General features: G+C 39.6%; 1 protein-coding gene across 1 annotated transcript in view; it reads left to right on the top strand.

Annotated features, from left to right (window-relative positions):
• Window positions 1-1,498: 1,498 nt before the first annotated feature.
• esrrga (estrogen-related receptor gamma a) overlaps window positions 1,499-27,719 on the top strand; it is a 155,240-nt gene continuing 129,019 nt past the window's right edge. The window contains exon 1 of the mRNA XM_051379596.1: window positions 1,499-1,551. The gene's annotated coding sequence lies outside the window, so the exon portion shown is untranslated. The remainder of the gene's footprint in view (window positions 1,552-27,719) is intronic.

The following is a 27,719-nucleotide window of genomic DNA, read 5'->3' as shown; positions in this document are numbered from 1 at the left end:
GTCCAGTATCATCTACTGTGTTTGATCATTTGTAGGGAGACAAGTGTGACAGAGGTCATACTCTCCAGAATATATTTAGAAATTAAATTATAGCATACTAAGTACATAGATAGCATACCAAAGGATGTATATCATTTCTCTTTCTTGTAGCACCAGAAAGGCATATTACAGGATTCATATTTCCAATCAACATCAGTGTTGTATCATAAATTATATTGAATATTTTAACTCCTTGTACCTTTAAAGGAAACCCATGTAGGACTATATATACAGTATATTACTGTCAAAAGAGCTGTGATAATCGTTAATGTTACACTTAAGCAGCCCATATGAGCTGCTGTCTGTCAGCATAAATTATTAATTCAATAACTTTTTCTTCTGTGCTGTTCATTCACCAGTTTAATTCCAAGTATGAAGCAAAGCAAGTATGTTATGTGATATACTGCACACTATAAGTAATAATTAATTCCCTCATAAGGGTGTGTATGTTTGAATGAGTGTTGTAAATGTGTTACTCTCCACATGTTCCACATGTTTCTAAACAGTGGTAGAGCAGAGTACTGTTGGTCTCTCTCTGTAGTATCCATTGCAAGAATACTATAAAATAAATGTTGTCACATTAGATGATAGTCTTGATACAACCTGTTACTACACGAAATTATATGGTAAAGCGAAAAAAGCAAGTGAAAAACGTTTAATGGTTTATGAAATTGCTATCCAAAGTCTAACATTAGTGTCCACAGGTACCTGCAATGTAAGCTAAGCTGTACGGTAAATAGGTTACTAGCCTGGAATTCATCACACAAATGAACCAATATATCTTGTAGGAAATGAATTCATGTTTTAATGTATATTACTGTATATTATATCACAGCTCATTGTAAAAATATGTTTTTCCAGCATGATTCTTGCTCTTAGCATCAATGAACTGAGAGGAGTAACAGGCAGAGTTGATGTTGTCCACAGTGTATATATATTTAGACTTTAGAAACTGTCCCCAGGGTGAGCATGTAAGTGTGCAGTATGTAGTGAGATTGTGTGAGTGTGTGAGCGTGGTGTGCAAATGTGTGGGTGTGTATGTGCACGCACTGTTTGTGTGTGGCGCAATGTGTTTTAGGCTGTTCCAGCCAACCAATTGAGGTCAGCCGCTCAATAATTAAAGCGTGTCACTGGTTAGTGCACGAGCTGGGTCGGCCAATCAGAGAGACTGATGTGAGCTCAGAGTGAAAGAGAGTCAGACTGACTGTTAAAAGAAAGACAGAATGGGAGGATAAGGAGAGACAGCGCCTGGGACAGAGAGTAAGAGAGACGAAAAGTTTAAAGATTGAGAGTTTGATTTCCATTCATATAATCGCTCTTAAAAGGTGTTCAGATCTATAAATGCTGCTGGTCAGTCTCGCACTATGTCCTGCCATGTGTGTCCCATTTTTTCACTGGTTGCAGTATAAATCTGACAAGTTTCCAAGCTACAGTAATTTTTCGTCTAACCTTATTACAGTATCTGAGGACTGAGCACACCTTACAGCAGTTACCTGAGTTGAAGAATATCAGGTAAGAGTAGCAGTGCTATCAACACATAGTTATAAACTGCTTTTATGGTAATAATAATAATGATCATTTTATTTAATCTTTTATTAGCATTTATATTAGCACTGATTTATCTGTCTTTGGCTATGTTTAGCATTCCAAAATTAACCATTGACACGACGATTTGCACCTAGGGGCCAACTGGGGCCTTTCGGTTGTGGAATTTGTACGTGCTGTTTGTGTTTGCATTGGTCTCTGAAATGTGTAACACTCCTGTCACTGTCCTCAGAAATGGAGTTGGTCTCTCAGCACTGCAACATGTGCACTGCCAACTGCTCCTAAATATGTATCATGCACAAGTCCAGTGCAGAGCATGAATTTCACCAGAGGGAGTATTGATGTGTAACTTCATTATTTTGTAGTACTGATATTTTGTGTTACCTGCTGATTTTCTGTCTACCTACCTTGGACATGGCAATGGCACAGAGAGAAGGGGCACTGACCTGCTGTGTTAGCAAACATCCACAAGGCTGGAGTTCCTTTGAGCAAGACATCCAAACATTTCCAGGTGTATGTAATGCCTGTGAAAGTGTAGGATATGTTGTTGTGAAGTGGTTGCCATTCTTTCGGTTAGCCTCAGACAGTAAACTCACAGGTCATTTTCATGTTTACTAATAAATCATTGAGTCAGGGCTACATGGACTCTGAGCACAGACAGCTAATCACACCAGTGGCTCAATTTTATATAATACAGGATTTGTCAGGGCTGTACTCCAAGGCTCCAAGGTGCTGATTCTGCAGCTGTTGGTGTTGTGGGTTCGGGAACTGGTCGACAAACTCACAGCCGTACCTACCAGCAGTAATATCTGCTGTCTGTGGGAAGCCACTGACACATCTTATTAGTCTCTCATGTTTGTACCTGTTTGCTGGACTATATTAATATTAGTGGTTGGGGCCTGGTTGCAGAGTGTTTAAGGTGACGCAGTTTGAGCCGTGAGCTTTATCAATCAATTTTGTCTGTACTGTGTGTCACCCATCTTTGTAGACAATTTGTATAATTTGCACATTTGTAAATGTTTAGTTTTTAACCTTATTCATGTCAATCTAAGGTTACTTTAAATACTTTTTGGTAATCAGACTTATATCGTCAGATATTATCTGGAGGATGTAATCTGATAGTGGACGTGAGCCTGATGTGAGCTTCTATTTATCTGGAAGCCTTGCAGGGTGATGTGAGTTCCTATTAATACTCTATGCAGCGGTTGCTGCCTGCCAGCCGGCTTGTACACACACACAGATTGGTAACCAGAGACTTGAGGCTTCTGAAACACTACAGACTGCAGCCCACTTCAGGCCCTCATGATGTCATTCGGGACAGAATACCATTAGTGACATCACTCAAAACAGGAAATGAATTCATGTAACAATGTACCAAGAGAATTAATTGGGTAACTTGTTTTTCTTTTTGTTTCATTGGTCTAACTCTTTCCAAAAGAAGAACAGAGGCATTGTTGCAGGTCTAAGCTTTAAAGAAAATCTATATTGCATTATATGTTATAATGTACCAGCTCCTGATTATGGTTTTAAAATACAACTGAAAGCATGAAGCTGCAGCAGTCCATCTGGCCTTTTTCTACTCGACTTTATCTTTTATTTTTGATTTATTTTTTTCATTCTTACTCCAAATGCATTTGCTTGGATTAATTATCATTTGGAAATCCTGCCAAAATAATTAACATAAATTTAGGTCAATGTTCTTGTCCACTGTCCACCTGGATGCCTATTTTCATCCATACCATCCATAGTTCGTTCATCCTCTCAGCCTTTTGTTTCAAGTTGTTGAGTCTGTCCACTGATATCTCTCTGTTCTCTATAAGCCTTCTGTATTTACTGCTAATCCTTTTTATGCTTCTCCCAGCCAGAAGCCCTAGTGAGATCCTGTAGATTTAGCCAGAGGTTGATCTCATGATTAGTATTCAGCTGTCAGAATACGTCAGTCAACTTTTGGAGGCCCCTCTCTCATCCTCATCCTTACCCTCCCACCATCATTTCCCCCTTAAACTCTCAATGTATACCTCTGCAATATAGTGTTAGTGCAAGTGTGTGTGTGTGTGTGTGTGTGTGTGTGTGTGTGTGTGTGTGTGTGTGTGTGTGAGTGCGCCGCATCAGGATGTATGTAGCTGCATGGTCCTGAAGAGAGAGCCCTGTGTGCATTAATGTAGATACATATCCACCCTCCTCCTGATTTCCCAGGAAGTCGCCCTCCATCATCTTAAATGACATGAAAAGAGCTGGAGACAGATATATGCATGAATTAATTGGCTTGAATAGGAGTATTTAGAAGCTTAATCCATGGGGATTAACGCAAGCAGCCCTCTCCGGATTTAAGCTTCTGTGCGTTCTCAGCAGAGGATTGTTTCATTTCACTCCCTCCTCCTCCTCCTCCTCACATGCCACCACCTTTAGTTCTTAGTCAGTGAGCCTCTAAAAAGCTGTCAAGTGTAGGATTAGCAATGTAGAATACCACTAGATAGCTAATTGCCCTAATAACCTTTAAAAAATATAATGATGATTTTTATTGTGACATGTTTTAACTCCAGCTGGATGCTCTTGTTTTGTTGTGCCTTTCTGCTTACTATGCACCAAGATACTGCTGTTGTTACAGGATTAGTGCAAACACTAGATAGATGATAGTCGTTATAATCTTACAATGACATATGGCAATTATTTGTACAGTATTGTGCTTAGTTACACCCATTTGGTAACAACTAAGCTTCTAACTAGTTGTCAGATCCAGAATCAGATGCATGGAGTAGTAACTGATAGATAAAAGCAGGCAGTGCACAAAACAAACTAGTACTTAGGATGTCTTCTCCCACCATGTCTGAGGTCAAAACTGTTTATACCTGTTCCCAACGGCCACACCTAAAAAAGGGGTGAAAAGCCAACTGTCGTAATTACTCAAGTCAGGATAATGGCACAAACCTTCGGACAGGCTCTCATCAAAGAAATTCATAGCAGTGCACAGATGTTACAAAATGTAACAGAAGTTATTGTGCAAAGAATGACAAAAGAGAGCTTGAGAAGAAAGTTCAAACCCTGCTTAAGTCTCACCTCTGCACCGCACCAGGCCAATCACTGCGGAAGTATGCATGAATGTGCGATTGTCGGTTTTAAAAAGTTACAGAAATTACAGAGAAATAGCAAAACAAACTCAGAGACTATGTGTTCCTTACAGCCACACAAGGGTTATACTATTACCACAGAAATATTTCTCCTTCTGTATTCTCGTCCCTACTCTCTTCGCCTTTCCTCTGTACTTTCCTCTCCTTTTCATTGTCTCCTCCATCTTCACCCTCCCCTTTTCTCTGCACCTATCTGTCACTCTAACCACTTCTCCTCTTCTCTCCTCTTCCACTCTTTTTCCACACATTGCTTCTCTACCCTTCTTTTTGTCTTTTTTCCTTGTGCCTCTTCCTTCCTTCATTTATAGGCTTCGCACTGCAAGTCTATGAGATACTGAGCAGATCAATGCCTATAGATTGGCTCATTGGAAGCCATTAGTTATGGGTTTTTATAAAGCTAGTCATTATTGTGCTTAATCTTGCAGAAAATTAAATTTAGAGTTGTGTACAGTGTTTTGGTTAAAAGTTGTTGATTTTTTCCCCCTCTCACTCACTTACCAGCTGCTATTTTTCTCGCCTTTTTTGCATTTATTAGCTGCTGCGTGTGTATATGTGTGTGTGCATGTGTTTAAGCCACTAAAAATTAATGACAACCTGCTGAAAGTACACACACACACACACACACACACACACACACACACACACACACACACACACACACACAAAGGTGCATTAGTGTCATTGTTAATGAACCATCATGCATCCCGGTCATGCCAAGAAACCCTTCAAGAAAACTGCCCATACAACATGGCTTGGCCTCAGTACTGCAGACGTACGGCAGTTTTTTTTCCTCAGTGTTGGCAAATTTCTCCATTGTCAGAGCTTCTGCATTCAGTGGCTTTAATAACTTAAAAGTGATGGTGGTGTCATTTTTCCCCCTGCCACACCGCACTCCCCCCGTGCTTTCTTCCTCTGCCCTTTCAGACTTCCCCCACCCCATTACCTTTTTGCTACTACATTTTGGCTTCATCTCCTTATTGCACATTACACAATACACCAACAACAGCCATACTGTGTTTATTGTTGTCCTATTAAATAAATTGATGAAATTAAAACAAATAAGTCTTCTTGTCACTCCCAAAACTCCCTTTTCCTCACCCTTCTACATCCCTTTGTCTTCCCATTTCTTTTAACTTAACATCATTCTTTTCACCCTCTCTGTCCCTCACTGTTTATCTCCCTGTCCCTGTGCCATTTCTCCCACCCCTCTCTTTTACTCTCTTTAACCTCATAACCTCATAACCCCCCCCCACCACCACCACCACCACCACCTGCCTCCTTCTCCCTCCCCTCCTCCAGGTCCTTTCCTTCACTCTCTCCCTTTTCCTTTTCTTCTGTCCCTCCCGTCTGCCCTCTTGTCACTTTTTCCCCATCCCAGCCTTCTTGTCTCGTTGTTCTGAATCCCTCTTTGCTCCCCAACACCCACATCCTCTCTAACTAAACAATAGATGCCTTGAGCTCTGAAAGATCACTTCCCATCCCACCCCAACACCATCAACACTACCTACCCTCCTCCTCTCCCACCCCATGATGATATGCAGAGTAGGGCAGCAGCCTTCTTTTGTTTAGCTTAGCGCAAATGAAAATTGCTAATCAATTTTTACCCCCTCTTATTTCATGGCGTGTAGTTCCTGCCCCTCCCCTGCCAGCTGTCATTGTGTGGTTGTGGTGCAGGGCTGAAAGCTTCATTAGTAGGAGGACAGCATGTTTTGCCCCTCAGCACTGTATTCATGGAATTACTAAAGATAGATAGGACATTGCCTGGTGTTACTCATAGATTTAGCACAAATAGATACTTCCTTCTGTCTCTCTTGTCAAAAGCATAGCACAGAATTTTGTTTCGTGGTTTTATGATTATAATCAGTGATCTTTTTGCACTCTATCATGTCCTTCATAGAGTATTATGAACAACTACCATAACTAAACCAACTGAATACCCAAGAATGCTGCTTGAAGAGTTTCTATCCATTTCCATTCTACTGTAATACACCAGCCAAGAAAAATTCAAGCTTCATATACAGTACATCTCCATGTATATGTTCTTAACTCTATGTGTATGTTTTTACTTTTTGTGTGTGTCTTCTTACTTGAGCATTATCAAAGCAATTTGCATTGCCTGGTTGTGATAATATTCAGTTCTGTCTCACAACACATCTTACAAGTAATACGCACACTGATCTATTAGAGGATACCAGTGCCATGTTTGGCCTTACCTTGGTGTAAAAAGTGCATGTGTATGAAGGTGCAGTACTGGCAGGGGGGCGATAATGACAGGAGCAAAGGACAAATATAGTATAAAGATTGACAGAGTTCGGGGTGGATGGCTGGGTCAAGGAGGCAGGGGTTTGATTTCCCTGTGAAACCACCTGTCAATGTTGATGGTTTTAAGGAACCCAAACCATTATCTTTTCCTAAACACAACCAAGTAGTTTTGGTGCCTCAACCTAACCAAACTGTGACCATCAACTGAAATGTTTCTCAGAAAACGTTTTTTTTGAAAGTCTGACTGCTGTATCAAACCAAAGCGTGTAGAGAATACTGTGTCAGTGGACTGACGTGTGTATTATATGCTTCTACTAAAAATCAACCTGCTACTTTTTGATTACCCTTGTGTGAAGACTGGGTGTGAAATGTCAGCAGCATGTAACTTAGACCTCTACTCAACTGTCCACAATGGCTTGATTTGAGCAATTTAAAATGTTTAAAATATTTCTTAAGTTTTAGTTTACTCCTCTTTTTCTTTTAGTCTGTCACACCCCTTCTCATCCTCTTCCGTGCTCACTGTCAGTGTGTTTCACCAGCCCTCTGTGCTGTCTACTGAATACTTTTATTCTAGAGTACTGAACTATGGAGCAGCAAAAATTTAAAAATATCCAGAAAATGAAAGCCTTTCTATTCTGCATGAAGAGCATAGCCTTGCCCAGCAAAATTGCTAGTGTGTGTATCCCTATATGTACACAAACTATGCAGCCATGCAGGGGACACATCCAGTCATGTAATGGGCCTCCACTGAAGTTTATTTTCTTCTCTTTTTTCCCCATGATGGCGATTGGCAACATCCATAGAGTTATACAAAGGTGACCTTGTTTTCCTAGTGGAATATATAAATCCCTGTAGAGCAGGTGGACCTACAAGACCGTGACCAAAAAGAGCAAAACTTAATGCGAGGGCACACTTAGGAAGAAAATGAGCACACTTTGCCTCTTGCCAAACAACAACCAATCAGCCAGTGTTTGCAATATAAAGTCTAAAACACAGTCTAAAGCAATATATCACACTCTAAAAGGAGCACTGTCTGCCCTGTTTCCAATGGCAGCTTTGGTTCTCGCAAGGCTGGTCAACACTCTCCACTCTATTGCCAAACTTTTCAACATATCAGGGTGGGGATAACATATCAGAGAAGAAAAAAGCATAATAATGTCATATAATAATTACATCATGTTTTATGTTGTATGACGCTAGTACTGTATATTCAATATCTGATTATATTATCATCTAGTATTTTATATTGTAGCATCCGTTAGTAAGAACCACAGGCAAAATAACAAAACGGTCATCTGTACTATAGCCCCTTGCTTTGACTCCTGACCTGCTTATAGACAAACTCCCACTTCCCAAACTAGCAGAAGGGACAAACATCCCCCTAACTCTATGCAAATCACAGCTACACTATCCCACACAAATCACTGTCATAGCTAGCTGAAAATGAAAAACAAAATATGTTCACTGACACCCTGTAAATCTCAGTAATTGTAAAAAAAAAAGTATAAACAGTTTTTATTATCTTGACTGAACTCATATCTCTTAACACAGTGACACTCAGAATAAGCATGTTTCCTGAATAATGATTAGGAATATGTTTCCATGTAAATGCAGTTATTATCAACACTTAATTATTTGGAGGGAGCCATGACAAAGAATGTTTCTTCTTGGCCCGTTGTGACCGAGCACTTCCAGCACAGCTAATATTTGCCTCCTCAGCTTGAGTAGGTAAGCTATGCAGCTAATGCAGGCATAAAGTGCACAGGTCAGAGGTCACAGGATGGCCAGTGGTAATGGGATGGAATAAGAGAGAGACAGACAGACAGACAGAGAGAGAGAGAGAGAGAGAGAGAGAGAGAGAGAGAGAGAGAGAGAGAGGTTAGACTCTTCTTTCTTTTAACAGAATTGCTGATCTGATCCAGCCCACTTCACCTCTGTATTTCACTCCCTCAGACCATCTGCCTTTTGATAAACAGAAATATAAGAAGAGTACAGCAAACTGTCCAAACCTTCATACTCAGAGATATGTGTGTATGTGTGTGTGTGTGTGTGTGTGTGTGTGTGTGTGTGTGTGTGCATTGTACTCTAGTTTCAGCTGTTTCTCTGTTTGAAACTGATAATCGCAGGCTCTTCTGTCTACTGTGAGAAACAGTTACCATCCATCTGTGAGAGAATATTTTTCACAGCCACCTACAGCCAAACTTAAACCAATTTAACTTAAACCAGCACATCTTCTTCCACATTCAACTCCACATCAAGTTAAAGCATGTTTTTTGGAATCTGACCTTCTTGTTGTAAAATTGGCCAGTGTTCTTGTATTTACTTAGGAGTAGCCACACAAGGTTTAAATACCCTGTTTAAACCATATATTTAAAAACTTATTGGAAAGCTAAACCAGAATTTAGCTTGCTTTTAGCTGGCAGGCTTACAGTGAGTGAGCATGTATTCAGTGTTAAAGGCAGTTTAACCACTGTGAAAATCAGACTCTTGACCTTTGACCTCACCACACAAATTGTTTGTCCTCCAGCTTACCATTTTACTTAAAATGTCAATATCATTGGGAAGCTGGTTTAAAGCATATGATTTTTTTAGTTTACACTGTAGTCTTGACTCAAGGATCTACAGCAGCCTTGTTTTCTAAATCCTTGTCAGTCTCCTTTTTCTGCTCTGTCTTTGTCTCCACTCTGTCCACAACATTGAATTATGAATCTGAAACAGAACTGACAAGGACCGTAAATCAGACATATAGCAACAAAGGTATGTCTAGAGCCATGATGAAGGAGACTTTTTGATTGGCTGGGAGTTTAACCTCTATCAACAATTAATGCTTGTCTCCGCACCATCAATGGATTTAGAAGACAGGAACAATTGGACACCTCTCAACACACACTTTTTGCCACATCCTCAATCATATATATATATATATATATATAATATTATTAATATATCAAAATATTGGTGACTATAATGACATCCCCTGCCACCCCCTTTTTTCCACCACCCTAAGTGTTGGTGTAAGGATTCCTCCCTCATTCTCTCTCTCTGCTTGTTGATCATAGTTTTTCCATCTTCGTCTATTAATAGTCCAAGGATCTGTTTGTCACCCCACTTTACGGTGTCTAGTTGCCTCTTGGGTTCTATTAATAAAACCAGTGAATAGAAATACATTGATACCTTCAATCTGGTGATAAGAAGACATGACTCCCTTAATTCAATTAAACTCCCTGTTAAATGTCTCTTGGTTGCAGGGACCAAAGTGGTTGTCTGGTACATGCTTGTGTGTGTGTGTGGCAGTGTGTATGTGGTAATCCAAGGCACTGATGGTCTCTCGTGGCTTTTTCTTCTTCGATGAGTATCATGTACCAGACATAGTATTTTCATTGAAACCAGATCATACCCACCAATCTTGTGTAAGTACCAGTGTCAAGTACAGATCTGACATAGAACATAAATGGGTAGAATGGGCATTAAGTATTGGGGTCAGCGAGCCTGAGTGACAAGAAGACTTTTAGAAGTCTGGCATTAAATCATGATATTAAATATGTAATGCTGACTGTGGACTTTGGACTGGATACTTGGAAAGATGTTGTCTTCTGGATTACAGTATTGATTGTATATTTCAGTCAATAGTGTCATTATAAATTTTCACCCAACCTTTAACAGTGCTCTACAACATTATCAAAGAGCCATTGACGGTGCACTGAAGGACACTTGACAAGTAGGTGTCTTTTCTATCAACTCTAACTCCACAAGTGCACTCATCAGAGACAGTATGAGGATACTAACAAGGATCAGGCCTTTATCCATGAACTTGGACAACACAAACAGCTGGTGCAGGGTCTGTGTTAATGATAATTACCTCTTCTTATGAAGAGCTTTGGGTGTCAGGGGTGGCATGGGAACAAGAAGACCATGATTAACCATGACCATGTTTATCTCTTGTTTGATAGAAACCATACACAACGACTAAGAGATGTTGTTATAATATGCACAGTACCATAAATTACTCATTTAAACGATGTATCCACTATCTTATCACCTGTCAGAATGTTAATCTTAGCTAAACACAAGAAAACTTGCTGACAAGATCATGCTAATGATCAAAGCAGAGTTTGCGATTTGAATTGTGTAAAATAATTTTACTGTATGGGAGAAGTGGGCAGTGGCAAGAACCAAAGCTTGATGTTATGGGAGAAAATAGTGGAGATATAGGCTTATTTATTTGTTCACTTTCTCAAGCATTGACTATTGTTGAAAATACACACTGGTTAATTATTTTGAGTAAGTAGTAACACTCAAACTTTAATACAACAACTAAGACCATCTTTGAACCACCATCTGTAAACCTATTGTGAAGTCCCCCATTGGTTTGTGGAGTACCGTTTTGAAGCCTTGAGTCAGCAAAGGTGACGTACTGTGAGTTGAGCTGCACTCATTGACTGCGCAGTTTTCACTTCTCCGTAGCAGGAAACAAAGGCGGCTTGCCATGGTCACACACAATCTCATATTACAACTAACCAGTACACTAAAATGTGTTTGGTGTGGTGAGAAATAGGCAATGCAGTAACAGAATCTTGCTTCATATTTGATCAACTCTGCCTAGATTGACTGTTTGATCTGAGTTTCGTGCAGTGCACTGGACAGACTCACTGAGCGTGACTTGTCAATCACAAGGTTGCCAGGCCCAAAAGCATACTTGGCTTCTATTTGAATCTAAATCGGACTATAATTTACTAAATGAACATCATAATGTATGGAAGAAGACTTGAAACTAGAGATTGAGACCATAAACTCATTAGGAAACTGTTTAGTGAGCCAATAAATGAGTGAGAAGTTGGATCATTTCTCTATTAGAGTGAATGGTATCGTTTTTTTATTACCCCCTGTCAGCCTTCACATAGAATGCAGGTTTAAGACACTTACACATTGGCTTCACTTTACAGACCTGGAAGCTCTGTCCATTATATATACTGTCAATGCTTTGAACAATGTCAGGGGTTACAATTATTGTTATTCTGCCCAACGCCTGGTCCCTACGTAACAAAAAAGTTCAAGGAATCCTGCATCCTGGCGCTGACGGAAACATGGCTTGGGGAGAAGGACCTGGACAGCGAGTTGGCAGTAGATGGGTTTGAGGTGACTTTACACACAGGCCGAGAGGCTGCAATCACTGGCAAGTCGCAAAGTGGGGGGGTTTGTCTGTACGTCAGTGAATGCTGGTGCAAAAAATGTCTAGTCAGAGAGACATTATGCACCAAGGACATTGAACTGCTTTCTGTGTCTATGCACTCACCCTATTTACCTCGGGAATTCCCACAAATATTTGTAACTGTGGTGTATATTCATCCTAAGGCGAATGAGAGCTCTGCCTCAGAACTGATCTTACAGACTGTACAGAAGTCTCCTGACACTCCTAATTTAATCCTGGGCAATTTTAATCATTGCTCACTGAACAAAACTCAGAAGCTTTTATACATATGTATCTTGTCCCACCACAAACGGGAATATATTGGATCAATGTTAAGGCCCAATTAAAGGAGCCTACAAATCCATACCACTTCCCTGACTAAGTATGGTGGATAACAACTGCATACATCTTATTCTAGTGTATTGCACATGGGAAAGTTCTCACCAGAAAGGTGGGCTTCACTGAGGAAGCTACACTAACAGCAAGACTCTCTGGTTTTTAAACTGGGCAATCTCACTGAACTGAACTCCTTACAGAAGGAGATTAAACGCAAGAAGGGCTAAACTGTGCTACAAAGAAAAGATTGAAAGAAAAGTGAGCAACAACAAGGAAACAGTTGTTTTAGAAGGCTTCAGGGCAGACGTGGCACCAGCTTAGGAGTTCAACAAGTGTTATTCAAGATTTGATGTCCACAATTTTAGCAAAGAACCCACTGTTAAAGGATAGTCTATTGAACTCAACGGAGTTGTGAATATTTTTAAGCATTGTAAGACTCATACAAGCCCTTGCCTTGACAACATTGGCAGCCATATGCTGATGCCACTTCGCTGTCCAATTAGGTTCTATTTTTTATTAAATTTCACTGTCAACAGAGAGTCCCAAGCTTATGGAAACAATCAACATTCTTCCTATTGCTAAAACTAACAACCCCAAAACCAAGCCCTGTGGCCCTGACTTCATTAGTTATATAGTCCTTAACTCAGAGATAGAATAGAGAGTGAGAGTAAATGGACATATTTCTGGACTATCTATAACATCAACTGACTCCCCTCAAGGCTATGTCCTCTGCTATCTCTCCTCTCTTATACTTCATGTACACAAATTACTGTTGCAGTGAGTTGAGAGAGAGACACTTTTTGCTTGAGAAAGCTAGCCATGTGGACAGATCCCCGATGACACTGTTTTATAAATCTTTTATTTAGTCAATTATTATTTTTTCTTATTTACTGATATACTTCTCTCAACCTCAAACTAAAAAACTCATTATCAATGGTGAATAAAGTCAGCCGCAAAATCATTGGGACTCAGCAGACAAAACTATCTGAACTGTAAAACAAACTTGTTCTAAAGAATGTCTGACAGTACTTATCCCCTGCACTCAGAATATAAGCTACTGTCCTCTGGTTCCCGCCTCAGACAACCAGCAGTCAAAACCAACAGATATAAATTCTATCATACCCTTTGCTATTTCTCTGCTCAACTCTGTGAAGTATGGTTAACATCAGCACATGTCCAACCATTCCTGTTCTGTGTACCTGACATTGCACTTGTGTGGTTAAGTATGAGTGGCTGTTCCCTTTTTATCTGTATGTCTCTCCCTGTGTTGCTGTAGTGTGGCAAAATGAATTGTCCCTCAGGGACAAATAAAGGTCTTGAACTTGAAACATATAAAGCTAGAAAGTGGACATTGAGTTAAGATGATTGAGGAGTTGCTATTGTACATGATTTTCTCCCCCTCTTTCTTGAAGGGAACTTGGGGCCTTTACCAACTAAATGCTATTTTCCAATGTGGACTTTTTTTGGTGCTGACAAAGTCTGGAACTAGATCTACTCCCCTCTCAGTCTAGAACAGAATAGTTTATACAGAGAGACATGTAAAAACTCCTAAAAAACAACAATAATAGAGAAAGTATATCACTATAGGTTTCCCAGCTGCATCCTACCATTCTCACACTCAGCATCACTCTCCCAGTGTGTGTTTATATGCTGGGTAGTGAGCATTGGTAAGTGAGAGATGTGTGTGTGAGGGTTGCTCTTGTGTGTGAGTGTGTGTGTGTGTGTGTGTGTGTGTGTGTGTGTGTGTGTGTGTGTGTGTGTGTGTGTGTGAGTGAGGAGAGAGAGAGAGAGAGAGAGAGAGAGAGAGAGAGAGAGAGAGAGAGAGAGAGAGAGTGCTGCAGTGTGTTTTGAGCCTAGTGGAAAAGCAGTAAGAGTTGCTAATCCGCGTGGCTGGCCGAGCAGAAAGGCCATTCATATTTATAGCTGACTGAATCACATTCTGTCATACTGATTCCGAATACTGAGACCAGCAACAAGAATAACTCTAGAACAAGATAGAAATATGGTTCTAAAGGAAAACTAAGACCAGAGCCACATTTATAGCCTGCTGAGTCACCCTTTGATACAGATGACACCATGACTGAAAAAGAGAAAAACTCTACAATGAGACCTAAATATGGTTCAAAAGTTGCCTAAAAACTACCCTAAATCAGCTGACTCAGTCATCCAATCCCTCTAGAAATTAGTAGCAACCACAGACTGTAGGAAACAGAAAGCCTCTGTGATGGAACCACACAAGTTTGTGAGATATCAAAACTTGAAACTTTGGCAGAAAGAGGGAACATGGCTGTCAATCAAGCAGCGGGTCAAGCAGCGGGCTGCCGAACATATTTCTCTTTAAACTGTTTTCAAAATGAAATCATGACACTCATTAGATAATGAGACCTAAATGTATGGTGACTGAAAGGATTGAGAGGTTTGAGAGTGATGTCGGAACTTTTTAGTATACTTCATTACAGACATATTTTAATTAAAGCAAGCACTGTATACAGTCAAGATTGCGGTTAGAGGAACTGCAGCTAAAGGTAGTTTTCACATTGGCTTAGCCATGGTGGTTGCTGCTATGTAGGAATATAAGTTATGATGGCCACATTCAGTCTGATGTTCCCTTAAGGAATGAGCAGGCTGTTTTTATTGACACAGTGCCATTGTCGCTCAGAAAGGTAAGGTGATATTTTTAACCTGCTTCATGAATAACTAGAACTGGACAGCAATAGAGGGTCTAAAAGTGAGCTGAGGCTGTGAGTGCTTATTTATAGTGTCCTGGGTCACATTCTGTCATACACATGTCTATGCTAAACCATCAGAAAACATGGGAATAAAAGAAGCAAATATGAGTTAATAGGTAATTAAAACTTGTATGCTCACACTTATGACAATTTTAGTGGCAAATTTCGTATTTGATTGTTTATTATGTTGTGTAAATGTGTGTAAATGTGTGTGCGTGTGGTGCATGTTTGTGCATGTGTGCATGCGCATCCTGCCATAGTATTAGTCAGATGAGGTATTTTTGGAGAACAGACTGTTCTCTCTCAGTGTGACTCCAGTCAGCGTGCCATTTTCATGAATCATATCACTGACCGAGATACGCCATTGTTTCTACATATACGCACATAGAGGTATACAAATACACACACACAATAACAAGTACTTGCAGACTTACACACAAGCTCATAAATCACTTACATAAATCTTTATACACAGAGACACACTATTGTGCACACACACAGGTAGACACACAGTCATCTGAAAATGCAGACCGATGTACATAGAATGAACTTCCTTCTCCAAGGAAAGGTTCATTCAGGCAGCAGTAGAAGCAGCGGTATAGCTTACTATACAGTATTTTCTAAAAATGTTTCTCTATTGGTATAACATTGGTGATGTGTGCTAACGTGTGATAACAACGAAAAAATTATTGAATCAACTTTATTTATCTTTTTTGTGTCACAAGTCACTGAAAATTAAAAGGAACATGTTATATATATCTCCATACTCACCTTCTTCTTCACCTTCTTCTTTCTTCACATTCTTTATAAATAACTGTTGTCAACTTGAATTTGCTGGATGGAAGTGCTGTGTGTTTCTTTCCAAACGTCCATAGTGTTACCACCTTGGTTAGCTGCTCTGCTGCTATGGGACTACAGTACTAGTTACTGTACTACTTTTAGAGGTGCAAAGTGTATTCATTTATATTTGGCTAAAGAACAACTTTTCAAGTTGTTTCAAAGAAGAAAATCGAAAGAAATATAAATATTGTTGTATGTGAACACCCTAATTAGGAACTACACTAAAGACAACATTGTGTGTGAAGTTAGTTATTAAGCAAAGAACTACAGAATAAAGATCTGTCTAAAAATCACATTTACTGTCACAGTATGGATACATTAATAGACCACTTGGTTGAGCAAACTGCAGCTCTTTTGATATATTGTTACATCTTGTTGGGGAAATAACTTGTAGTAAATAGTACATGTGTAACTTCCTGTTCATGTATGTGTGGGTCTACCCATGTATACATATGCTGCACGTCTCAATTTGCATAATATTTGTGTGTGTGTGTGTGTGTGTGTGTGTGTGTGTGTGTGTGTGTGTGTGTGTGTGTGTGTGTGTGTGTGTGTGTGTAGGTATGTGTGTGTATGTGTGTGTGAGCTAGATCTATGGTGGAGAGTCCTACTTTCAAAACTGGCATTAATTAGCTGGAAGAGACCGCTGTCAGCATCAGAACTGACAGAAAAGGAGGGTCCATGGGAATACTTCACACACACACACACACACACACACACACACACACACACCAGTACCTTTACTGCTTCCACAAATAGGCATCAAACAATAATGCTAAAAGAAAGAAACAAAAATGTCATATTGTTGATTCATGAACTGTTTTACTGATGTCATTTACATTATTAAATAGTGGGTATAGTAATGGGTTAATAAAAAGCACCAAGCTGAGCGGTTAAATCAGATTAAATGCAGTAACAATGCCCTTGAGGAACAATAAAGACGGAGATTTAATCATTGTTTTATCTTACCATGTTTGTGAGTTAATAAGATTTAATTCAAGTAATTGCTGGTAATGCAGTTACAAGATGGAATAAAAAAAAATAGTAAGCCACAGAGACTGGTCGAGACTGGATATTTATTGCATTGTATTTGACAAATGCTATTTACATCAGTAAAAGGCAGTAAGTCAAGCAGTTCAAGAGGATAACTCCTAACAATACTCTAGAGGAAGAGTCATACATCGAATCAGTTTGTATTTATCTGTCAGCTGCGTTGGCGGGGGCCTCTAGAGAGAAAGGAAATACTCATTCATACATAAACAGTTCCAATACATACGGAAAGCACACATATACACTACATGCAACACAAACATACAGTAAACACACACCCTCAGACAAGACCCACACACCATGTCTGCAGTTACAGTCCAGATCTACAATTATTTTATGTAGTATGTGCAGTGTGTTTGTGTGTGTGTGTGTGTGTGTGTGTGTGTGTGTGTGTGTGTGTGTGTGTGTGTGTGTGTGTGTGTGTGTGTCCCTCCTCTTTCCCTTGAGTACTCTCACCTCCTCAACCTGTCTCAACCTTTCCACCTTTGCACATTCCCCTCCTGACTGAAACTAGGTCTCCCTCTTCTTTCTTTTCCCCTCTTTCTCCCATTACTCTGTCTCTTGCTCTTGTTCTCTCCACTTCTTTTTGTTATATAGATATTCTCTCTCTTTCTCTGTATTGAGATACCCCCCTCACAGTACCCCCAGTGACCCTGTCCATGACCACTGACCTCAGGGGTAAATGCAAGGTCCCACCTCACCAGGAAATAAAGACATTAGCTTCCTCCCACTGTCTGACCCCGCTCACCTCGCTCGTCTTCCCTCACCCCTTCCTCCATATCCCTCTCCCTAAATCCCCTTTGTACCACCTCCTGATCTGTTTTCTTTTTCCTCCCTTCATCCACACCTCTCAACACTGTTTTCCTCTTCTTTCACTTGTCCCATCATATTCTGGTATGCAGTTTTTCTGTCACTACAGTTATTTTGTTTTTATTTCATTTCAACAGCCGAAATCAGACAAGACAGGGTTTTTTATATGTTGTCGTGACTGGAAGACAGCCAATGTTGCAGAGTTACCGTATGTGGCATGAAATATAAAAAAAAGTATGGGTTTACTGTAGTGTGATATAAAATATGTTAACTCAGCTGATAATGTTCATTAAATTATTATCCACTAAAGAAAGGGCAATAACTATTTAATCACTCATCTTTGCATCAATTTTCACATTCTGGAAAGAGTTACAGTAGCAAAAAGGCTAAAGGCCCAATTGATAAAGGATAGATAATTGGGTGTTTGTGGCATACCCTAAATGTGAGAATGTGTGTGCTGGGGTCATCCATAGCAGTGTCCACCACCTATACTCAAATTGATCTGCTGCTCATCAAGGACTTTATTGGCCTGACTTAGGCTTAATACAATTTTGTTAAATAAGGATTAAAATGTTCCAGTATGGTACGTATACAGGAGAAACAGGACGTTACATAAACCTCTGGATGTGTATGTTTTTCTCACTGTTGTTCTCTGAGTATCTTTCTTACTGTTAAATGTCTTACTGGATTCTTGGTTTTCCCTTGAGAGACACCCTGTCTGCTCCATATCTCTACCTGTTTTTCAGCACACTTTCTGCTGAAATCTTATTCAGACTTCTCTGCACTTGTCTTACTGAAGAGCTGAAGAATGGGTTTTATGTCAAATGTGTCATCGTCCTCTTTATCAGGAGATGCTTCGATTGACGAATGGAATGGGGTTTTATCATTTCTCTTGTTAATGTTATGAGTAGTCATAAAGGTTAAGGTTATGACTTATCTGTCAAAATATTATGAAAAGAGATATTTGAGCCTCAGTTTTCTGACTTCTAACTTGAGGAACAACTTCTCTTGTGTCTCAAAATCTAGACTGAACTAGATAATCAGGGTAACATATTCAAATTCTGTTTAAGAATGGGTCTTCGCTTTAATGTCTGACTGTATTTAGTCTGCATATCTAGCCCTTCAGCTAGCTAACAACAAACTCTAAATGAGTTGGAAAGGAGGGCAGAATATTCCCTAGAAATGTACTTTGAAAAGAAAAAGTGTTTGCATACAGTTTTGTGAGGTGGATTGTCTTTTGTGTGTGTGGTTGGGGGTATATATTTGTATCTTCTTGTGTATGAGCTACCATGGATTTGTGTGTCTGCATCATTAGTGTGTTGGTTTTTCATCCACAGAGTGAAAAAGAAAAGTGTTCCCATGAGATTACTCTTCTTCTCTCCCTCACTCCCTTGTTCTTAAGAGGAGGAAAGAGGAGAGAAAACGTTTTTCTAGTGCAGTTGTTCACAGCAGTAACACAAGTCAAGCATGTCACCTGCGTGTAGCGCTTTGCTTTATGCATATTCATAACTTTTTTCCCATCTCAGGATATAGAGCACAAACACAGACAGAAAACAGCATACATACCTCTTTTCTCACTTCTAGTCCGCTCTACTCTAAATCCTGATCACTTCCCTGTTTGTTTGAACTTTACAGAAAGTAGGAAATATTTGCTTTTGCTACTCCAGGAAAGAAAGTAAATGCTGGGCAGTGAGTGAAAAATACAGTGAAGCAAAATCAAGCAAAAAAAAAAAAAAGTGTTTTCTTTCTTTTTATTGCCAGAATGATCTACAATGACCTAAAGTAGCATTATAGCTTAATGTAGCGAGAGTCCATGCATCAGAAAGTGCATAGGTCTACACCTTCTCACTAAAACACACCTCCCACACACAAGTACATAAACTGAAGGTAGTTTATTTCTGGTCCCCCTCAGTCATATATTTTTATGCAGCTAGTAATGCTCTGGACAACTTCCCTTTGGCCTATTGGCAGCCAAATTTCTCATTTCAATCTTTTTTCAAGCAAAAACCGCAGTACAGGAAGCTTGTGCTGCAGCTTGTAAGTGTTTCTCCTAGGCAGTGTAGAGATAAAATGCTGTTTAAAAACTTAAAAGACATATCAGCTGAAATGGATCAATCCATGCTCCATACTGGCAGTTTCAGGAGGATGAGCTGTGTCAAGAGAGCTTGGAATTGGACATTTTCAAAGCCTTATTGCAAAAAGGTGTGCAAAAATGTAAACAGTATACCAAGAAAACTGAAAGATTTTCAGATCCAGAGCATATAACTATAATAAGAATCAAAGGACTCTGGTTAAAGATCGAGCGTAGGATTTAGTGGCATCTAGTTTTTAAATATTTCTTACTCTTCCTGTTGAGTGAAAATCATGGGTCTCAAAGATAGTTTTGAATTTGAAATTTAATTTTTCTAAGATGAAAGATTATGTGTTCCTTAATGTTCCTTAAAATTATCTTATTTCTTAAACTGCCAGATGGAAAATGCATTGTCGCAAAGCTGTTTTTCTGAGCTTAAGAAAAGTTGACTTTTTTCTCAGCGAAGCTATAAACATGTGATCTTATAGAATATGTTACATTGCTGTAGATTCAACTACCACCGCCATTAGGTATAATTAGCCCAACCTTAAACATCTACAGCAGTATACAATACAACATACACATGCAGCAGTAATATTAACCATAAAAAAGTACTGAGAGGCCATTTTATTGTATAATAAGTACTTTTGCTTTATGTAGGCTACATTTTGCTAATAATAATTTTACTTATGCAGTACTTTAGAAGCAGTTTATTGTATTTTTGTTGTATTGAAATGAGTGCAACAGCGCCCCTCAGGTTGTGTGGTGAAAAAGGATATTGCACCGTTAGAGGCCATCGCGTCGTCTGCTGTGGAAAGGCTGCAGGTGAGGTTAGCCTCTCTTGATTAAAAACAAACAGAAGTACCGTAACACCGCCAAGAAACTGTGAATAGAGTTTACTGTGGGGAAACAAGATGTTAATGGAAGCCAGGGAGTAAGTAACATCGTTTAAATGAAAGAACTGAAAAGGTTAGACTGAAAACAGAATCTAATGGGAAACCTAGCTTAGCTAAGTTACTTAAAGACTGGACCTAGCTTGATGGGTGGTGGTCTTCAGAAAATACCAGTAGGTGGTAAGTCAAATACAACCATAACTCATTGGCTTAACACAATGTATTGTTTCGATGTGTTGGTTTACTTTAAAGCACTTTGTGTAAGATATTTAGTCATTATTATTATTAGTAGTAGTAGTAGTATCACTTGAGGCGAAATTTTCCACTGTGGCTTTCTATCAAACACACTGCGCAGTTATATTGCTAAACTATAAAGTGTCTTATAACCCTCAATGTAGCTGTAGCTAAAGTTTGTCCAAACAGACACTCAGCACCATGGACAGGGCCTGTCTGTGTGGTTGGTGACTGTAGTCTGTCCAGAGATGTGGTAGGTTTCTGTTGGGGTTTCTTCATCCTTGCTAGGCTTTTAAGTTGTGCTGTTAATGAATCACCTTAAAGAATATATATGTAGGCTGTCTAGTAGGAGTATTAGGCAGGTGTGTAAGCCATGTATTTGATACATGCATTGATATGCTTTGATGTGGTCACACTTCTACTGTAAAAGTCATTTGTCAATGAGAGTTGTGTGGTTTGTTATGCTATTCTGGTAGGATTTGGAAGCTTTGTAATACCGTTGCCTATATGTATGTATATTTGTTGTCTTCCAGTCGTTATGGTATGTGGTTTGTGTGTGTAATTTAAAATGTTGAAATCTGAAATGGTTAGCTTTGTTACCTGCAAGTACATGTGTCCCATTTTATGCCTTTTTCCAAGGATTTGTCTCTCTTTACTTCCTCACATTTTTCCCACTATTGCCTATATTCTACATTCATTCAGTGTATTCAAGCAACTAAATGTTATTTAAGTATAACCCCAATGGCCTTTGAGTAGACATGAGTACAGTAAAACTACTGGAGGAACATCCACTGCCCACAGGATAACATCACATGTCAATGGGATCCTTTGGAAAGAACACACACAGCCTGTATAGACAATGTATAGTGTGTGTGTGTGTGTGTGTGTGTGTGTGTGTGTGTGTGTGTGTGTGCGCGTGTGTGTGTATGAGAGACAGAAAGAGAGAGAGAGAGGGAGAGAGAGAAGGGGTATGGTGAGGTCAGGTTTGCGGGAGAGTTTTTCTAGCTGTGTGTTTGATTCGGTTTGGTTTATAACAGATGGGCCTACTGTGACCCACAGGCAAATACATGTAGCCCCCCACCCCTACCCACCTACCCACCCACACAAACACACATGCACAGACACACACACACACACACACACACACACACACACACACACACATACAGAGAAGATTTTGAGATCCATCCAGAACATATAACTGGTGAAGTTGAATTGAATACTGTTATCGCCTTCCAAGTCAGCAGGAGCAAATATGGTGGCCACGAAACTTGCAAAAAATGCGAAAGGCCCTATCTAAAGCCAGTGTTTGGTTTGTCCATTCTGGGCTACTGTAGAAACACACTGGTTCAATATGGTTGGCTCCGTAGAAGAGGACCTCCTCCATCTGTAGATAAAAATGGCTCATAAAAACATACCTATATTATAATATTATATTCCATTTCTGTCAATAAATCCTAAATGTTACACACTGGACCTTTAACAATAGGCTGTTGGTAAGATACATAATATAATGACAGACATGTACCTGTTTAACACCATTAAACTAGAGGCCCGGTCTTTACTCCAGAGACATGGAAGAAGAGTGGAGTGGGTGTCATGTTGAGGCAATTTGTGTGCCCTGCAGACACACACCGAGAGTCCATGGCCCCGCAGGGGAAAACATTCACACAGTTACCATGAAGGGTCAACACAGGTCAACTGGATGAGTAGGTGGAGAAAACGAGGAGGGCAGAATAAAATAAGGTGAGGAGTTAAAAGTAGATAGTGAATTTTAGGACAGGAAGTAGTAAAGCAAGAGAAAAAGAAAGAAAGGGTGGGAAAATAACAAGATGGATGGAGTCACTGGGGAAATGGGACAAGGAGAGAGGAAAGGGTTATGTTAAGGAAGAAGAGAGAGGATAGGGTGGAAGAGAAAGGGAGATTTGAGTTGAGAGAAAAAGGAGGGAGACAAGGAGTTAAAATAAAAGATAAGAAAGATCAGCATAAAGGGGGAAATAAGTTTGCAAGGAGAAGATAGAGGAGAGAAGAGGAGAGGAGGCGGAAAGAGGGTGAGAAGAGAACGAGTGCAATACAGCAAAACAAACTACAATTACAGTTGTGTAAAGTAAACTTTAGTACTTTACACATCTTCATGTGTTTGATTATATTAGATATTGTTAAGTTTCAGCAGTCTCTGAACCCAAGAGTAGAACACTGACTGGATTGGTTCAGAGTTTCACAAAGGAGACGGGCAGGCAAAGTAAGCTGGGGCTGGTGATGGGCAGGCAGATAGGCAAGACCCAGAGAGGTATGAACCTGAAGCACAAGAGACACACTGTCAGGTATGAGAAAAAAGACAACAAAAACAAGAATCTGAGTTTGGCCATAGAGTTTGTAGCGAACTGAACAATCTGGCGAAGACAGGGGAGAAGAGCCAGGGTTTTATACTGCAGAAGCTTGATGAGTGGGTGAGATGCAGGTGTGCAGGTGATTGCAGCTGGAGGGAGATTGGAACGCCACGGCCAGACGGACACACCCACACACACAGACAGAGAGATGACGACAAGAAACACAAGGGAGGGGAAAACAACTGGAAATGTATAATGAGGTAGACTGTGTAATTGTGTTGGTATAGTTGATATTACTTCTAATAGGTGTCAGGAGCATCATTTGCCTCATTTTAAATTTTGATGATAGTAGAGGAAAGCTTCAAATAAAAATAATGATTGTTGTGTTTTCGTTGAGAATGAGCTGTTTTGAACTACAGACACCAGGGGTCTACAGTATTAACAGCACTGGCTCTAGATAGGGGCGTTTGCGTGTTTTGCTACCACCGTGGTTTCTCCTTTGTGCTTGGAAAGGTGAAGTGAGGAAGTTGTGATTTGCAATTACACTGCTAGAGGTCATTAAATTCTACACACTGGACCATTTTAAACGGAAATTTATATTTAGACTACGGTCAGCTAGTCGACCCGCCATGGTGGTTGATCATCTCCGATCAGTCAGCTGCTCTTTAATCCAAACCCCAAGCTTCAATTTGCAATGACTGTAGGCTTCTAGTGTCATAGGTAATAACTGTTTCAGCCATAAAGCAGAAAGGGAGCTAGCCTATTGGCCACAGCATCTGAATGCACCTGTTGCCATTATCAGAATCTCCTGGTACGGTAGATTTGTAAAAAAAATCATTCAGTGATGTTTTAGCAATAAAGCCGAAAAAATATAGATTAAAACAAGAAATCAGGAAGTTTGAAGGAGCTACCAGCGCTGTATTTTCATGCGCAGCCGTTGCCATGGAGCATGAATTTATGCTGAGAACTCTCCCACTGCTGACTTGCTGCTGCTTTACTACTTTCCCATCCTGCACATTTACAATTATTACATAGGAGGCAAATCTTCTTGCTGATGGTCTCATTTGCCTGTGTTGATTATATAGAGGCATTTAAACTGGTAATTAAACACAGAAAATGTCATCAGTAGTTGCTTTAAAGCTTTTAAAGGCATCAGTCACAGTCCCGTTTCAGTTCTTGTTCCAAATGGTTTATTTATTTCTACAACTGTACTTCAGTTTTCATTCACTATGTGAACATTCAAGGGACAAAAAACATCTTACCTATCTGTTTTGCAGTTTTGCTCTTGCGCTCTCACTGATACACTCACTGCTCTCTTTCTTGCTGTCTTTCTGTTTGAGTGCTTGTCTTCTCTTTTCTTTCATCTGCACTGCCCTGTCTGCCCTCAGCAGCAAACCTCTGCTTATTAGAGAAAGAAAGGAAGGCGAAAAGATAGAAAGAGGGAGAATGGAAAGAAATAGAAAAGCAAATTTTGCTTGTCAGGGTTTCTGTGTGTGTGTGTGTGTGTGTGTGTGTGTGTGTGTGTGTGTGTGTGTGTGTGTGTGTGTGTGTGCGTGCGTGTGTATTTTGTGTGTAAGAGACTGAGAGGAAGAGAGAGAGATTTTTGCTTATCGGACAGGAAGTGGATCTCTTACAATAGCATTCTGACGTTTCCCCTTCTCTAATGTGGAAAACTGTTAAGATTCCTATTCCAGATACCATGTGCGCGCACACACACACACGTCACAGCGGTGCAGATAAGATGCAGCTGCTGTGTTGTAGACAGAATCACTGAGTCAGCCATATGTATTCACAGACTTAAGACAATCGCTAATTCACACTAACACAAAAGTGCACACAGACACACAAACATACACAATTCTACATGAGGCTTACATACTTCCCATACAGTTTCATATTTGCTATTCAGTTGATGCTCCAAATACATTTATACACGCAGAAAACACAGAAAGGGAATAAGCAGACAGGTATAGAGATAGACATTTGGTTTGTAGAAGATGGTAGAAATGATGAGAAAAAGAAAAAAAGAGGAAGATTTGAAAAAGTCGAAACAGGCAAGATGGAGCTAAGAAAAAAAATGAATTGAGATCCGCTCTGAGGGAAAAGAGAAATCAAAAACAAGCATAAGAAAATATTGGATTCATTCGATTGTAGTCCCTCCATAGAGATTTTTCAACTCAAATGATTGAGCAGTGATTTGTGTCTGTTTTAGCTGAATGCAGGAAGTGATGCATGTGTTTAATGTGTGATGTGTAATAAATAGGAGAAATCAAAAGCATGCATGGCAAACAACAGCCAGATTTTTGGGAACAGAATGTTTTTTTTCTCCAAAAAGCAAAGTTAGATTGAATGAGAACTAAAACATACTTCGTTCAAATTATTTCAAATTCACCCACAGAATCCTAAACTACATTACAGATTTGCTAAGCAGCTAGTTCCAGTCACTATTATGTATTCCCATTTCAAAATGTTCTTTACATGTTATCCTTGCTGTTGTAAATAGAACCACTGTACTGTCTTGGATTATGTGTTGATGTTATAGATTAAGCCACAAGTTTTTATTATTTCAACATTGTTTCTGAAAAGTCATGTTTTTTTCGGTGATTCAGGGTGGCTCATGCAGTATTACCGCCAAAACTTTTGTTTTTGCAAATTAATTTGTAAGCGGTACAACGGGATAATGTTTCATCTCTCTACCTGCTTGTACTAATTACCTGTACTGAATTTGGACAATGAGTGGACTAGCTAATTAGTTGGCATTTTCTACTAAAAGACTGCTGGTGTTTTCAGTCGGGAGTTTTTCCAGAGCAAGTGAGGTGGAAGCTACTTGTTCTGGTGTGGTATTATTATCCTAGGCTGTGTATTGAGGGACGTTGAGAAGCACTGTGTTTTTAAGCAGCACTTCTGCTGTGTCACATTTCTTTAACCTAGCCACTCTGGGATGCTTTCCAGTCTTAAACAAATATTGAACATGAAGTGGTGATGTGACATCACATGTTGTGGCAATGGCTTGCCACCACCTGTACTTGGCTTGTTAATAGTGTGATATTTCATTTACGTAGTTATCGCAACAGTGATAACTGTGGTGCTATTAGACTGTGAGTTTTCAATTTTAAATTATTTTATTTATTTTGCCACATGAACAGTCCAAATGCATGTGAATGTATGCTTATTATTTTGTTTAAGGCCCCTCATCTCCCATAATTTAATTAGAAATCAGTAAATTGACTTTGACTGCTCAGTGATTTTATAGATGTGATTTTTATAGATGGGGGCTTCAAAATTCCTGCCTCAGCAAATTCCAAGCATTCAACTAAGACAGGAAAGTCTAATAAATTACACAATAAATTGACAGAATTCAAGAATTGGCTTCTATGAAGCTTCAGTATAATGGGAATAATAATAAAGAATATAAAATAAGGACTGACAGGAAGTGAGACATCCAGATGGTGTAACAGAAAGATAGAGCTATGATGCAAGAGTAAAGTTGTGTCAGAGAACAGGAGAAAAGGTGAGACAGAAAGGCTGACAGCTTGACAGTCAGACAGAGAGGGAGACAGAAGGAGAAGACCCAGGAAAGTGTTGCTCTGACTCACATTTTCCATCTCAGTAAACCGGAATGATCCCTCTCTAGTCCAGAGCTGTTAAAATGTTTACATTGTGTGTTTGTGTGTATCTTTGTGTATGAGAGAGAGAGAGAGAAGCATAGAGAGAGAGTAAGACTGGTGGAAATGACTATGGTTAAAGAGGCAGGAAAGGACTGGGTTGTGGTTTTTGTTAGTATGTCTGTGTATGTGTGGGCTGAGGCTGGAGGCAGAGTTCATCTTGAGGGGAGGATGGACTGTATAAGTAACTGTATATATAACGATGATGTGTAGAGTTGAACTCAAAAGTCGATTTATCAATTAGTTAACTGAATGATAATCATTTAATCATATAAGTCTTTTTTAATCTAGTGGCACAGCTGTGTGGATGAGGTTGTTGGTCTGTCTGTCAGTCCACCCATTTGGTCAAGACCAGGCTTGGACAATTTTTTTCCCCTTAAAGGTCCAGAGCTGAAACTTAATGGTTGGCCATGGGCCAAAAGCAAACCACGATTGTATTGTATTGTTAAGATGCAGAAGAAGATCACAAGTTCTGACTCAGTTGACTGGATTACTGTGCAAAATGTCACTCTGCCTGTTGTGCTCAGATTATGAAAAATAGTAGGGATGTCACAAGAACCGATACTTTTGGTACCATGTCAGTGCCAACATTTTTAAAACTT

Source organism: Dicentrarchus labrax, unplaced genomic scaffold (assembly GCF_905237075.1).
Source record: "Dicentrarchus labrax unplaced genomic scaffold, dlabrax2021, whole genome shotgun sequence".
Classification (NCBI taxonomy): domain Eukaryota; kingdom Metazoa; phylum Chordata; class Actinopteri; family Moronidae; genus Dicentrarchus; species Dicentrarchus labrax.
This window is presented reverse-complemented; position numbering and strand designations above follow the sequence as displayed.